The sequence below is a fragment of the Marmota marmota genome, unplaced genomic scaffold, assembly GCF_001458135.2.
Source record: "Marmota marmota marmota unplaced genomic scaffold, marMar, whole genome shotgun sequence".
In the NCBI taxonomy this organism is placed as follows: Eukaryota; Metazoa; Chordata; class Mammalia; order Rodentia; family Sciuridae; genus Marmota; species Marmota marmota.
Window position 1 is genome coordinate 64,144,834 of NW_026000026.1, and position 15,487 is coordinate 64,160,320.

Here is a 15,487-nt window from a genome sequence, read left to right on the forward strand (position 1 = left end):
GCCTTTCTTTTCCAGAAATTAAAGCACCACTTTGTGGGGGATGTCCAATCTGTAGGGTTCTAAATTTACTTCAAATATTTTAGGTTTTGCATTTAAGATAAGTCTTAAACCTTTGAAGCCGGCATCTCACATCCAACTCATAGAATTTCAAATAATACCAAACTCAACACATGTATGTCTTGTAGAACTGTTGTGGGGTTCTTACAAGTTATTGTCAAAAACAACATCACTTTCAATATCTTCAGGGTTTTCTTAGTCATTGGTGAAGTTCAATTATGTTTTAGTGAATACTAAACAATTTATAAAAATTTGCAAGATTCACCACTGTTCTCTACGTGTCTAATCTGCAAATATTCCTTTGGGTTTAACCTCTGTTGAATCTTACCAGCTACATGACCTTGAGGAAACAATCTTGAATCTCAATTTCTTTAATCCTAAAATGGGAGGGCTCATTATTTTTTTAATATTTTTTGTAGTTGTACACAATAACTTTATTTTATTTACTTATTTATTTTTATTTTTAGATCGAACTCAGGGCCTTGCATGTGCAAGGCGAGCGCTCTACCACTGAGCCATAATCCCATCCCCAGAAGGCTCATTCTTGAAACATCACATAAGAAATTGGGATAAATTGCATAAGATCATGTGAGGGCTAAGTTGTCACTTCTAAAATGCCACTCCTCTTATATTTTTTATTTTTCCTTTTCTTTCTTTTGAGATGAGAATCCTACTCAATCTCTAAACCCACTATATTTTTTTAAGATTTATTTTTTAAACTTTTATCTACTTATTTATTTATTTATTTATTTTTATATGGTGCTAAGGATTGAACCCAGTGCCTCACACATGCTAGGCAAGTGCTCTACCACTGAGCCACAACCCCAACGTCAAACCCACTACATTTTAATGAAACAAACTGTGAGACATATGTCCATCCATTCTCGTGCTTTCAGGTCAAAGGAAAACTTTCTCTGCACTTTGGGAGGACAAATTCTGTAGACATTTCCTGCTGTGGGCAAGACAGTACAGGCTGTGCACTACAGCTGAAATCCCTGTAATGTCAGAGCAGAGCAATGGAAGTCAGCACACCAAGTCAGGGTAGATTCATGGGCAAATAGGGAGAAAAGATGCTGTCCGCTTTGAGGACAGCATCAACTCGCAAAGACAGAAGCAATATTAATGTAACATTCTAAAAAATGTTCTACATGTCTCGCAGGAGAACTCATTCTGCTAACATTATATGCATTATATGCTACCGGTGCCTAGTATTATTTGGTCCACACCAAGAGACAAAATAGAGTCTGCTTCTGATATTCCAAAATTTCATTACAAAGCCATTTGTTTGCAATCTCAAAGTCTCTTATCCATAGTAACAATAAGGTAAGTAATGCTTAGGTTTCCACACAAGTTTAACAAGTCTATGTATACCTGAAATGCTTAACCATTCTGAAAATTAGAGGAAAGTAGGGCAAGCAATTAAATAACACAAAACTGGGTGGAAAAAAAATTAATTATCCTGGATCTTGAAAAAAATGGAGCTTATTTAGAAAGGAGAAAGAGATTGACAGCTTTAGAATTCTGGAGGAAAAACTCCAGAATATTTTCCAGGACCCTCAAGGTTTTTATGCATCAATCTTGAATTTTTTTAAAAAATGAAGACTTAATATCTCCCCCCTCCCCCGACACACACACACACTGGGATTGAACTCAGGGGCACTTAACCACAGAGCCACATCCCCAACCCTTTTAGTATGTTTATTTAGAGATAGGGCCTCACTGAGTTGTTTAGGGCCTACCTAAGTTGCTAAGGCTGGCTTTGAACTCATGATTCTCTATCTCAACCTCTTGAACCACTGGGTTTACAGGCATCTGCCACCAGGAAAGCCTTAGTATTCGTTGGTAGTGATGTTCTCACTCTCACTTAGCTATGATCACAGGCATTTGAGGGATCCGAATGGAGACATACACAAGTAAGAGAGGAAGAGAAGGCAGAGGAAAGAGAGTTTAGAGATGGACCTACACAAGAATAAGAAAATGGAAAAGAAGACCTAAAGCAAAAGGCATAGATGAATGAAATGGGGTTAAAATGGCCCAAAGCAGTGTTAACTGTGGTCTTCAATGGGCAAAAATTAACAACACAAACAAAATATACCAAGACTTTTGTGAACTAGCAAAGATAGGTTCAACTCATGTAATCTGCCAATCTCAAAAAAATAAGCTTCCTCTAAAGAAATTTTCTTTTGAAAGTCAGTGCAGGCTATAGATGAGAGGTCAGTATTTGAAGGGCAAGGGAGAAGGACCCAAAAGCAAACTGAGTACAAACACAGAATAGCCTATAAGTCAGGTGCTCAAAACTTGGGGAATGCCAGCACTTTAAGGAATAACATCTATACAGAAAATCTGAAAAGCAGACTAAGTGCCCATAAATATATGTACATCAAAATGGATGTTGAAAAGTTAGGATGCTCCCACACATTTTAAAAATCTTTTACACAAAAGAAATAGTAAGCATGCAGAAAGAGCTAAGTAGAAGAGAGTGCAAACATATTAACCATTAGGCCAATAATAGCATCTGGCATTGCCAGTTGTCATGAAAGGTCTTGATATATTTCAGTGGTTAATAAAAGGATATTACCATGTGATAACTGATGGTTTTATACCATTGTCTGACTGGCCTACAAGTTGCTGAAACAGCAAATCATTTTATGAGCACTCTAAGAAGCAAATACTAAAAGAATATCTTTTAGCATTGAAATTTTAAGAGTAGATACAGAATACCTTGCATACCTCCTGTGCTTGACACAGTTTCCCATCAAGAGGGCTGCAGCTGAAACAGTGTGGGACCATTATGCTTTGGAGAATGTGACAGGGAAGCCTGGGCACTTTAACAAAAAGAAGGGAAACAAAGGAGATGGTATGACATCAGTCTACCCACAGCAGTCATAGGAAAAACTCCATGTTAAAATCAGGACAGTTCCCTGTTATCTGCAAAAAATTGCATTTGTGGGGTTTTTTTTTGTTTGTTTGTTTGTTTTTTTACAAGATTTATATTTAACATGTGGCATATTGGTCAATCTAAAAGAAGCATGCAGTCAATTGAGAATCAATCCCTAAAATTACTAAATATTAACAAAAATTTTAATTCAATGTGGCTAATGATTTACCAAGTTGTTCCATTGCTGTTTTGCAAGTGGATTTTTATTGGCTTTGTGAAGAGAATAAGAATCATGCTTAACCATTAGGTACAGCATAGTGTGTATTTAATCTACATTCTGGCTAATAGGATTTCAGTAGGCACCAAAACACATACAGCAGGGTGGAAGGATACTTTTTAAATAACTAATCCTGTAAACAAATATAATTCTTATTATTACAAACAATGAAATACTTAGTTATTGCTTTTTTTAGGAAACCTTATCTTATAAGAAAAACGTTGATAAAGTAATGGGTGTTATTAGTATTAGTATCATTAATGTTGATTAATATTAAACTTATAGTAAAAAGAAATAATAATTAATTTGGTTGCCTTATACCTTTACCTGTAATGTTGTTTGTTCTTGCTCATAACCACTCTGTGTGAAAGGTGTTCTTATGGAAGGAACTAAAACTCAGAGGGTAATTGGCCTAATGTCACTTAACCAGGATGAAGTTTCAAGTCCAGATCTGCTTGGGCTTTTTCTCTCATGTTGCAGATAAGTATAGATAAGATTGCCTTTGGGTTTCTATTAAAATACCAATTCCATAAAAACTAGAGAAGAGTACACCTTACTTTTTGTTTATGCTAACTGTAAAGATAACCAATTGTAAGCCGACAGAGGGCAGTCTCCATATAAAATTAACTGACAGTCTAGGCTAACTGCTGCTTCCTCTGAGTTGACTTGAACTCCTGGTGCTGCCACACCCCACCTTAGAACAAGTTTAACAATCTTGGCCTTCTCCATACCATATGGTCCAGTGGAGCTTAGGACAATTGGGGTACAAATCCTGGTCCTGCCACTTTCTGTGTATCTGGGAATGTGTCATTCAATATCTTGGAATTTCAGTGTTCTCATCAAAAAACAAGGAGATTTAGCACAAACTTTGGGGCTGTCACAATTAGGAACATGTATGAGAAGTAACTTGACAATGATTAGGATAAATTAGAATAATGAATTGGGACTTTTCTTGTACTGTGTTAAAAGTGCAAGTCGTGTGGTAGCTGAGGGTCCTGGGCTAAGGAAAGACCTCTGCTGAGTTAGTTGTCCTCTATTGAAGCCCATAAAGGAGGAAAAAGAAAAAGGGTCTTAAGCCCAAGGTAACTTCTATACTAGCAAATGAAGACAAGGTGGCCTACTTCTTCTAGCCTATCGGAGCTAAAAAATGTTGGCATTTTGACCTGTGAGCTTGTACTATATATTAACTCTCTATTAACTGGCTTCCTTAGCTGGCTGTTGCTGTTTTCTTTCTGGACAGAGTTTTGGCTAATATCCCATTCACACCTGCAAATGTCTGCTCTATCAGCAAATATGTCACTGTGCAAGTTGTCCCTTCTTGGAACTTTAAGTTTTCTAAATAATACAAATTTAATCAATGCTCATGAAATACACCTGTCTTACGTATAAAACTATACCTTCTTAGAACATAGAGACTTATCTTTGCTTGAATCTAGAAGATAATATCTCTAACTCCAAACCAATTTTTTTTCAAATGAACCTTTCAAATAATATTTTTCATTGTAACACAAGAAATATAAAAATAAGAAAAATCAGAATTTATTACTCATATTCACTTCAAAACTTCCCTGAAACTTAGTATTTCAGAAAAGGTAAGTTACCAGTTATATAAATACCGAAAATGATCTAACAAAGCCAGTGGATATTTCTAGTTTTATTCTTAGAATGGGTTTAGCCTCAGGGCTTACCTCCCAACCCAGGCAGGTTGGAAAACTACAAAAAAAGGTTTTATAAGTAACAATCAAGGCGATGAAAAGTTCTCTCTCAGTATAGAAAACCTATGTTGTATTTAAAAAGAACTGGGTATCACCTGTCAAAACTCATGCCTGAGTTAGCCTACATGAGTAACAAGTATGGTGCAAAACATTGAGATAAATGGGATGCTGGTCTCCAAATCTCTGAATCTCCAAATCTCTAAGTACCCTAGATTACATTTTGCTCAATTTTGAGGGAAAAGAGTTGGAAAAGTGCTACCTGTCTGAACTTTCTCCATTACCTCAGACCATCCCCATTTAAAAATTAGAAATTAAGATGCAGAAATTGTGAATCACTTAAGCTAAAATAAAGTCAGTAAACTCTGCCCCATTTTCTGAGCACTCTGTTCTGAAAAGGGAAATATATAAATAACTTTTGAAAATGTTTAAAAATGTATCAGGGGTTGGAGGTATAGTGCAGTGTTTACGTAAAGTAAGGGCTTGGCATGCATGAGGTCCTGGGTTCCATCTCGGGACCATCCTCCAAAAAGACATATCAGTGTGTAAAAGTTTGCTTCTATTAAGAAGAAAAATGATCTTAAGTCATAGAAGGAAGGTTTCAACATAGATTTTTTTAAATGATGCTGAAATATGCTTTGAGGAAAGGATGTGAGAATTTCTAAAAAGAAATTATCAAAAGCTATTTCTTGGTTTGGTTTAAGTGCTAGCCAAAGACAAGTTGCACTATATGACTTCCTGAAATTTCTCAGAGTTCAGAGTCTTTGAAATTTAACCTGGAAGCTTTAAGACAGTTCTTTTCTTCATTAATTGATTCTTATGAAAAATATTTGCTGAGTGCCTACTACACACTAGGTCTTAAGCAAAGTGCTCAGGCACGCAAGGATGAACATGATGCTGTAACACAAGGCTCCTGACCTGCAGACTCTCCCACAGAGAATGAGGTTCCCACTGAATAGGGTGGGGGTCACACAGTGAAGAAAGGACTGTTGTCTCCACTGTTTGCATCAGTTTCTTCTATAGCTCCCTCACTGAAGCCTCTTTGTGCCGCCCGGCTGCAGCAAAATAACCGGGGGGTGATGAGCAACTTGTGTAGATCATACAGCAGGAGTGGGAGCCGTTTATTGTAGGACAGGAGGGGTATATATACATTCCACACAGCTTATCTTAATTAACATAAACTAGATACAGCAGTCAACCAATAAGGAATCTCCACACTTAATGGCTCGCTGGTGTTACTTCACAAACCACTCCCTCTGGCAAAATGCCAGGCGCCATCTTGACTTGTTTACAGACTCTAACATCTCTGCCCTTCCTATTTAGTGTCCTACGCAGTCCTGCCCCATCTTGCAGTTTGCTTTATGCCAACCTCCCAGTTTTCACCACCCTACCCCAGTAGACAAGTCTATGATAGGAATACACTGAGTCTTAGTAAATACATTCTTAACAAATGTTTAAGTCATAACCATTCTGTTTTGGGAATGAGGGTTATACTTTAAAGCAGGATGTTTATTAATAACAAGTTAATAATTCTCTAAAGAAAAAATACAATGAAGGGAAGCTATTTAGTCCACTTGTGGGGGATAATTGATGAAAGACATAATTCTTGGGACACTTTAAATTATACCACTATAAACCTTGTTCGATTTCCCTTTTTTCTCAGAATGCCAAACCTGAGTTTCAAATAGCTGAAGCTCCATAGATCCTCTGCCTAAACATCTCATCAGTCTTCTATGTCATCTGGAATGAATATCAATTTTTAAACACTGTGTAGATTTGTACTTTCATGTAAGAATTTTACTTCTTTGGAGGACCCTTAAAAAATGCTTCCTGCTTCCATGATTTGAATTGAAATCTCATAGGAAACAAAATATAATAATAATAATAATAAGGCATTGCTGAAATTCTGTTCACTCATTGCCTATTCAACTACCACTCAGTTCAAACTACATAGACATAGGCTATGTCTATGCCATTTGAATGACAGGTTAAAAATGCAATCAGACGTCTGCATGTTTCCAAGTATTCAAGTGTTTGGCATTATGTAGACAAATATATGGATGACCGCCAAGTTGTTAAAATGCTGGAGATGGTTTGGGAAGACCTTCTCATTACCTAAAATATTCCACAAAGGGCAAAATATCTTCACCCCAGTTTTCCTGTGGAGACTATGGAAAAAGTGATTTGGAGAAAAGATAAAGGGGATCTGTCTTCCTGTGTAGTATCAGATACTGGCCCAGAATAAATGCTTTTGGCTAGTCTGATAGGTAAAATTATCTGCTTCTAAATTTCAACGTCTGGCATTTCTCCACTGTAGCTGACCTCATGATGCTCTGTTCCCTGAAAGGCATTTCTTTCCTTCCCGAGCTTTCTCCATTAGCCAGGCAAGTATGGATAAAACTGGTCCTGCAAATGTAGGTTTCTTAAAAGCAAAGGAACATATATAGCTGTATTTCACTCACATTAATTTTTAAAAATTCTTTACATTTGGATGAAATTAACCCTATTTGCAGCACAAAACTGACAAGCCTATATAGACTTTTAACACCCCATTAATCTTACTTTGTTAGACTGGGGCATACACCAGCCAAAAACTGGAAATTTGATTAGCTGGTCCCATGCATTAACTATCTCATGGGTATGGCATTTTAAAATATTTTCCAGATATACAAAAGTTGCATTACTATTTTTTAAAAGTCTATATGGAGTTTGCAAAAAAATTAAAAAAAAAAACAATTTCCTCATGAAATAGTTGCACTTTAGCTACCAAAAAAAATTGAATTTCTTTTAGGAATTTTTTTCACTGATAAATAATAATCTAGAAGAGAACTATGTAGACTGAACTTTGATTTTTCAGTAACCTTTTAGTTTGGGGCATTTTTTTCACCTAATCCTCTAGATTTATCAGGATCTAGTAAAAAAAAATCAGTGGCTATTTGATAATAATTCTCAATTTTATACAATACTATGGAGTTTTCAAAAAATCCTTCTGATGGACATGAATCCAATTGGAGTCATTTTGAAATGGATAGTCAATTTATTGGATTAGTTGATAAGGTGACAAAAATCTCTTCTAATCAGATGGATATCTTCAGTGACTCAAAAAAGGCTTTTTCATACATCTCGAACTCATTAAAGCCTTTGTAAATCTCACGGAATGACTTAATGGTACATTTTATGTCCCTTTCTTCTTTTGTGATTTTTAAACAGCTTAGCAAATTGTTCCTAGAGCAAACTGTGTATCAGCACAAATGCTTCAATTCAGAAGCTAATGCAGCCCTCTTGCTCATAAGAAGCTGCCCAACCAAGCTGAAATCAGGGAGGATACCAGAACTAACCTATTTTAGATTCTCTGACACCAGAAAAATAAGTTGTAATGCACAAGGGCATTTTCTCCTGGAGGTTTCACCTGAGATTTCCATCTCTTCTCTCATCTCCACATTAAGCAAAAAGAATAGAAGCGTGGCCTGCGGCAAAGCAAGGCCTTTCCCTCCAAACTCCTGAATAGTGTCACATTTGGTGAAAGCAGATGATTTAACAGAGTGACTTACAACAGATATATTCACCTGAGGAATATTCTAGCTTCTCAGCAATATCACTAGGCAGTTAAAGGCATATGACCTTTTTGGCTATCCTGCTATTTAACTCATTGGCTAAACCTTTCTACAGAAACAAGTGTGAGCACTAATAAAAACCAACACCCATTTCATTCTGCCAGTATTCAAATTAATACCCATTCCTTGTTGCCTCCTGTGACAGCCTGGAATATACCATTTCTATCATGGAGGAACCTCTGCAGTGGTCTCTCAAGGCTCAGCAACATCAATATTCTGAAGTTACTGCCTTCACTTCAAGTGGGAACAGAAGACAATGGCTTTTCTGGGTTTCAGGTCACTTCCTGTGACATATAGGATCCCCAGAAACACTATAAACCTCTATCTGACCTACTCACACATCACCCAACTCAGACTCAATAACAAAATCACCAAATACCACACTAATGCTGATGACTATTTTTAATCATGAAAGGTGTACAGCTATTCTCTTATAATACAAAAACATCCATCAATCATATGACATTTTGAACATATGTCATTCTAAAATTTGCAAAGTTTTAAGCTAGCTCCTTTTAAGCATAAAAAATCTTTTCTGATCATTTGCATTTCATAAAATAAACCTAATCATGCCAGAAAGCACAGGTTTTAAATTTGCAAATGCCTATAAATTTGGCTGAGTGAGGTTTTATAAGAAAATCACAAATTTTATATGACTCATATATATTATTTCTCTCCATCTGTACTCAGCCCAAACAATTATATTTTGTTAATAACCAATTCATCATACAATTTGCATTTTAAAATATATATTTTTAGGCTTAAATTTTAACTTGATTCTTAGTTCAAACATTTCACATCTTACTTGAAAGAAGTTGCGTGAACTTTAGCTGAGGAGTTTCACATATTCTCCTCATCTCAAATGCAGTCTCTGCAGGGAATAATTTCCTGTGGGAAGTAACTGTAGGAGTATCTCCACTGTTCAATGGAAAAGTAAGAACAGCTGCAAATTTTTAAAGAATAACCTATATAGAAAAATGTCAAACTAGGGGCATTTCTACCTTTCCCCTGACTAAACACAGCCATCATTCTTTAAGCACTCACTAAAGGAGAATTTGTTAACCCAGATGATGTCTCAAAACCAGGCCAGATATCACTAAACAGAAATTCAATAGTATTTTTCTCAGTACTATGGAAAATACTTTTAAATACCATTTTTATCATATCTAGTTTAAAATGATTAATGAGGTGTACATTTCTGTTTCTTTCTCTCCCTCTCTTCTCTTTCTCTCTCTTCTTTCTCCCTCCCTTACTCTCTCCCTCTGTCCTTCTCTCCCTCTTTTCCTCTCTTTAGATTAGTAATCACATATTAAAGTTGCAATTCTTTCTGGGTTTACTGTATATGGCAAAATTATGTGAAGGGGGATGCTTGTCCTACTCTGTTGAATGGAAAAAAATGAATATGTATATGTATATATAGAATTTGAATATATGTGTATATACACACGAATAATATGGCTATTTTACATGTGGATATTAACATATATAGTATTTAAAGTATATAGTATTGTTTTTGTATACATACGTAATTTCTGAATTTCTCTCATTTGGTGGTTAATCATCCTAAAATGAAAAGGTAACTCTTAAAATACATGTATATAATATTTGAAACATGTTTAGAACAAAGGAGCAATGTTTGCTTAGGCAAGAGTTGCTCTGTTTGGCAAATTGTTAAATACCACCTAAATTATACCCATGAGAATTTCTAAACTACACTTAGAATTTTGAGAACTCTGTTAGGAGAACGTCTGTTAATAGTCTGACACATGAGCTCACTTGCAAACATATAGATTTGTTGTAATCCATATTAGTATTTCAGATAATCGCTCCAGAGTGTTTTTTTTAAAATCATTTTAAAATCAAACAGCATAGCAGACTGTAGGTATCAAAATTAAACATAAGTGAAGATGAAGTCATCCCTTACACACTCTTTTACTCAGTTGAGTCCTTTTACTTTGGGTCATGTTTTGTTGTCACTGCCTTTTGAAAGATGAAAAAACACATTTTTCTAAAAATTGTGCTATTTATTTAACAGCATTGTCAGGGACAGGGCAAGGATTTCATTTATGTGTAATATACTATATTGCTGAATATTTTCTCTGAAATGGAAGTATAGTAAGGATGAAAAATGTCAATATAATAAGATTAAAGGGTATTACAGGTGGATTTTTTAAATGTAAAAACTGAAAATAAAAAGAAAAATCCTGGGAAATAAATTGAAAGAGTATGATTATTGCACTATTTAGCTTCTTATTTCTTTGTGTGTTTTTTCACTAATCAACATCATTCACCTCAATAAACAAAATGGAATCATTTGTTTCTTTTAAACTGAACCCCCATAAATATTAGATCCATGCAATAAAAATTGTTGACTGGCAATTTGTAATGTAGAATAGAAACAATTGAATGAATATGGGTTGGAGAAATACTGTAGACAAAGTTTAAATGTGAATCCTACACCTGATCAAGAACAGCTCTTATGAAGCTAAGCATTAGTAACAGAACCAATGTTATATTAAAGGAGACGCCAAATTTTGGCCCATTCCATATAAGGGCAATGTTGAGGAAACTGGAGAATTAATTGGATCTTATGACTTCATTCAGTTTCACAGAGACAAGGTTTCTGAGCTTATAAAACTGCACTGTAAACCCAGCTACTAAGATTCCATCAGTTTTCTCAGAACCTAAATTAAATACTACCAGAAATTTGGTCCAAAGATAGAGTACACTGTAACTATGGGTAAAATTTAGGAACCATGCATCAATGCTTCTCTGTGTTCTTCATAGTGCTTAGTGCTAGGGAAGCAGAAGATGCTTTTTGAATTCCTCCGTTCAACACCCAAGAATGCTTTATACACAAGAGAAAAAAAAAGAAAAGAAAAAAGAAAGAAATCTGCAAGATGATGTGATATGATCACAATTTGAGGCCAGTGTGAAAAGTTTGGCAAAAGGCACCTCACAAAAAAATGTTTTATGGCAAAAAGTAACTGAAGAGTCAGTATCAAGTTAGAAAGTATTATAAAAATAGTTTACGTACCTAGAGAAAACCTTTTCCACATGAGGAAAAACAAATTTAAATGTTTAAGGTGTGTTGAAATTCCAAAACAGCGTGTCAATATTAAACTAAGTTGATTTAAAATGGTACTTGTACTGATAATGTACTGAAAATGTAACTAAGTTGATTTAAAATGGTACGTGTACTGATAATGATTTATCTACATTATTTTTCATTAAAGGAGGAAAAGAAATGATGAGGTAAAGGATAAGAATGAGTAAAAGAAAAAAATAGTCCTGTTTAATTTTATGAATAAAATAATTCAGAAAAGAACTCTTTGGGCTTTTGTATCAGTGTAATTTTTTACTTTAAAATTCTCATAACTGATCATTTTTTATCTATTCACTAAGTGAAGAAGTATAGATCAATACTAATTCAAGGAATAATCTCTTTTTCATGTTAAAAGATGAAATAATAGTAGATGAGGCAAAGAAACAAGTACTTGAGTAACATCAGCATGTTATCTCTATCCAATCTGCATAAGTAAGGTACACATAAAACTATTTGCAATTTACAAAAAAAAAAAAAAAAGAAAAAAAAGATTTGGAAAACATTTTGACATACAACTCACTAAGAAGAGACATATTGATCCACGAAGAAACATTCTTGGCAAAAGCCAGCTCTCAGCTAAAGCTCAGATGTGGGGATATTCACAGAGCTCCAGACCAGTGCTATTGAAGTTGTCTTCCTTATTGAAAAGAGCTGCATAAAGGAAACTAGAAACTGACAAATGGGGAATTTTTTTAAATTTCATATTCTTAGTAAAACTTGAGAGTGTTAGGTTTATACCCACAAAACCTATACGACCATATGATTACCCACAGAGTTGGGAAACAAAGCCATATAACTTTTTGAGGTATTTTAAAGAAAGTGTCACAAAGGTTAATCCAATTTTACAAGAAAGCCTTCTCTTAGGTCTCCGGAAGAAACTTTTAAATGTAAAATCTACTCTCTTGTGTCTGTTAATCCTTTGCACCTATGATTAGTTCCTGTCTATGTTATCCAATAAAAAGATTTAATATAGGTCAAAGATACCTGGAGCTTATTCCCCTTTTAACAAAAATCAATATCCCAAAGAAACACAACTTGGCATTTATAGGCATTGGCTTGTATCTCAATAGATAATAATAGTAACAACAACAACAATATAATGAAGCTGGGTTCCCTAGTTGCATTAACTGGATTATAAAAACAAAATAAAATAAAAGTTAGAAGATTATAAGCGTTGAAAAAACCAAGCTTTCTTGGAGATTTTGATCAGCATCTGAACAGAGTAACTAGGCTTCTTAATTAAATATTAAGAACTATCACTCAGTGCAGGGAAAACAGTGATGATTATGTAATAGCTTTCTATTGAGATTATTCTTGTCTAGCATGTGGATTATTTCACATAACACTTCACAAGTTTTGATACTTCTGACATCTTAATCTAAAGTAGATACTGTTTAAAATCCTGTGATCACTAAAGTACTCTAAAATATGAGCTATTTAAATATGTATTTCCTGGCAATTAATGCCTACTGGTGACAGTGACCAAATGCTTCATTACAGGATGGTAAATGAAAAGCAGCCACAGCTGAAAAGGAACATAAAAGAATTAGCCAGGACTTTTTCCCCTGTAACATTTCATGTTGCCACAGAATAAACAGACTTAACAGTAGTTCTTTAACCTTCTTTAAAAGCATGATGATAGGCAATTTCCTACATAAAATATTAGATTTTAAATATAGTTATTAATCAAATTCAATATCCAATTCAGGATTCCATGAAAACTTGTCAAATATACAGAGAAAAAGGTCAGATTAGTTTACATACTATGGTAAATTATTCTTCCATTTGACTATATGATTTTTAGACAGACATTGTTTTTGAAGCCTAGCAGAAAATAGAAGATTGAATCAGAAATGGCAAATATTCACCCATTATGTAAGGAAAAAGGAAATACAAAATCACTGAGTTAATACTTTGTCTATTTGAATTAAACAAAATTTTAAGTGTGTTACAAAACGCAACCTGTACAAACAGCAACATTTTAACTACATAGACAATTAATTTAACCTTGGAAAAGAATAAGACTAGATGAAATGCACCAAATCATTAACCATGTGTTTGGGTAATGAGACTAGTAATGACTTTGTTTCTCTTCCTTTGTGTTACTTCTAAATATCTTAATAAATAGGACTCATTTTAAAGAACAAGTGTATTATTATAAGAACAATTTTCTTACCCAAGAAATAATTTCAATTTTTACTGGTGCTTTTAAGAAATTTTACTGATGCTTTGCTTTAGAGGTTGTTTCTATTGAGAAATACATAAGTGTTTAGTCTAGTTTTGCAGGGAAGACAATTCCTCATGTACACTGCCTTAACATAGGAGTTCTGAGGTTCAAATCACAAATTAAATATCTTTCAGAAACATATTTAATATACACAAGATGAATTCTGTGTTTCATTTTACTTTTCCAAGTATGTTATCTTTTCACTGTTAAATGTTGGCTTCTTTTCAGTAAACAGTGCATTTGGCAAGAGCTGGAACATTTTCTCAACTGTGCAAGTGATGATTAATGATTCAGTGCTCAACAGCATCATGATCATTTTCACTAGATTCCTAGTTTAAATGTATGTGTGTGTGTATGTATATGTATATGTGTATATGTGTGTGTGTATATATATATATAAGCATATATATACACACACATATACATACAATTGATATATCTATATATTAATTTTATGGATATGTATATCAATTATATATGCATATACATATAATTGATACTTTCCTTCTTCAAATGTATATTTGTAGAAGGGTAAGATCCAACTAAGATCATGTGGCACAGATAGTCATGCACTTAAATAGAAGTATCTTGTTATCTTGAATCAATTCTGCTTTCCCCCTACTTGTGAAAAGTAGTTTATTAATGTAAATATATTATAATACATGGACCTTTCTTTTATATTAATAGTGCTCATATACCTACCCACAATAGTAAACATTTTTGGTGACACCAACACATTCTAAGCATGTAAGCACATGTGAGAGACATATAAGATAATGACTGTAGAGCTTATCATTTATGGAGAGATTCTGAAGTACCAAGGACTGAGTCAAATACTCACAGATGCAGTCCACTGAGGCTTTTCTACATTTCTGTTAGAAGTTACTGTGCCTACTTCATAGATGAAGAAACCAAAGAGACCAGAATTTGAAAGCCTCAGAGCTTGTGAACAGTGGCAGGAGTGTAGGGGGAGGGGGTTAAAAGAATCCTGTTCAATTTAAGGCCCCAGGGATTCCTGCTATGCTGTGGTATCTAGGTCACATTGCTGAATGGGGCAGCTTGTGGTCTGGATGGGATGACAGACCTGGGTAACAACAGTAACAACCTTATTATCTTAAGTGAGATAGTCATTTGTTCTACAGTGCAGGAAGTTTGAAGAAGAAAAAAAAATCCCTAACTTGAAGAAAACTGAATGCTCAGAAGGGAGAGGTTAAATAACTTGGGGTATATGCTACAGTTTTGTTTTGTTTTGTTTTTTCAAGAGATTTGGGGGGTGGGGGAGCAAATTTCTTCTGTCAGTTTTTGGCCACCAACTTTCAGATGAATTTTAATGTCAAGTACATAGTGGTTTTGTTTTTAAATGATCATTAATAATTACTTTTGGTAACCTTTCACTTATATCCACATAACTACTTCTCATTGCTACCCCTAGGTAACTTGTTTATTATTTTTACATTTTTCCTTTTCTAATATAATTATTTACAGTGATGTATGGCAATTTTAAAGCTACTTATTTCTTTTTTTTTTTTTTTTTTATAAATCTACATTCTGTGTGTCTTTTTTTTTTTTTAGAGAGAGTGAGAGAGTGAGCGAGAGAATTTTTCAACGTTTATTTT

At 34.3% G+C, this 15,487-nt stretch overlaps 1 long non-coding RNA gene across 1 annotated transcript in view; it reads right to left on the bottom strand.

The window, feature by feature from the left end:
* Window positions 1-14,841, bottom strand: part of LOC125619078 — a 49,603-nt gene extending 34,762 nt beyond the window's left edge. Inside the window, exons 1-2 of the long non-coding RNA XR_007350568.1 lie at window positions 14,713-14,841; window positions 13,115-13,169 (exon numbers count right to left, since the gene is read on the bottom strand). This is a non-coding gene — a long non-coding RNA (uncharacterized LOC125619078). The remainder of the gene's footprint in view (window positions 1-13,114; window positions 13,170-14,712) is intronic.
* Window positions 14,842-15,487: the final 646 nt, after the last annotated feature.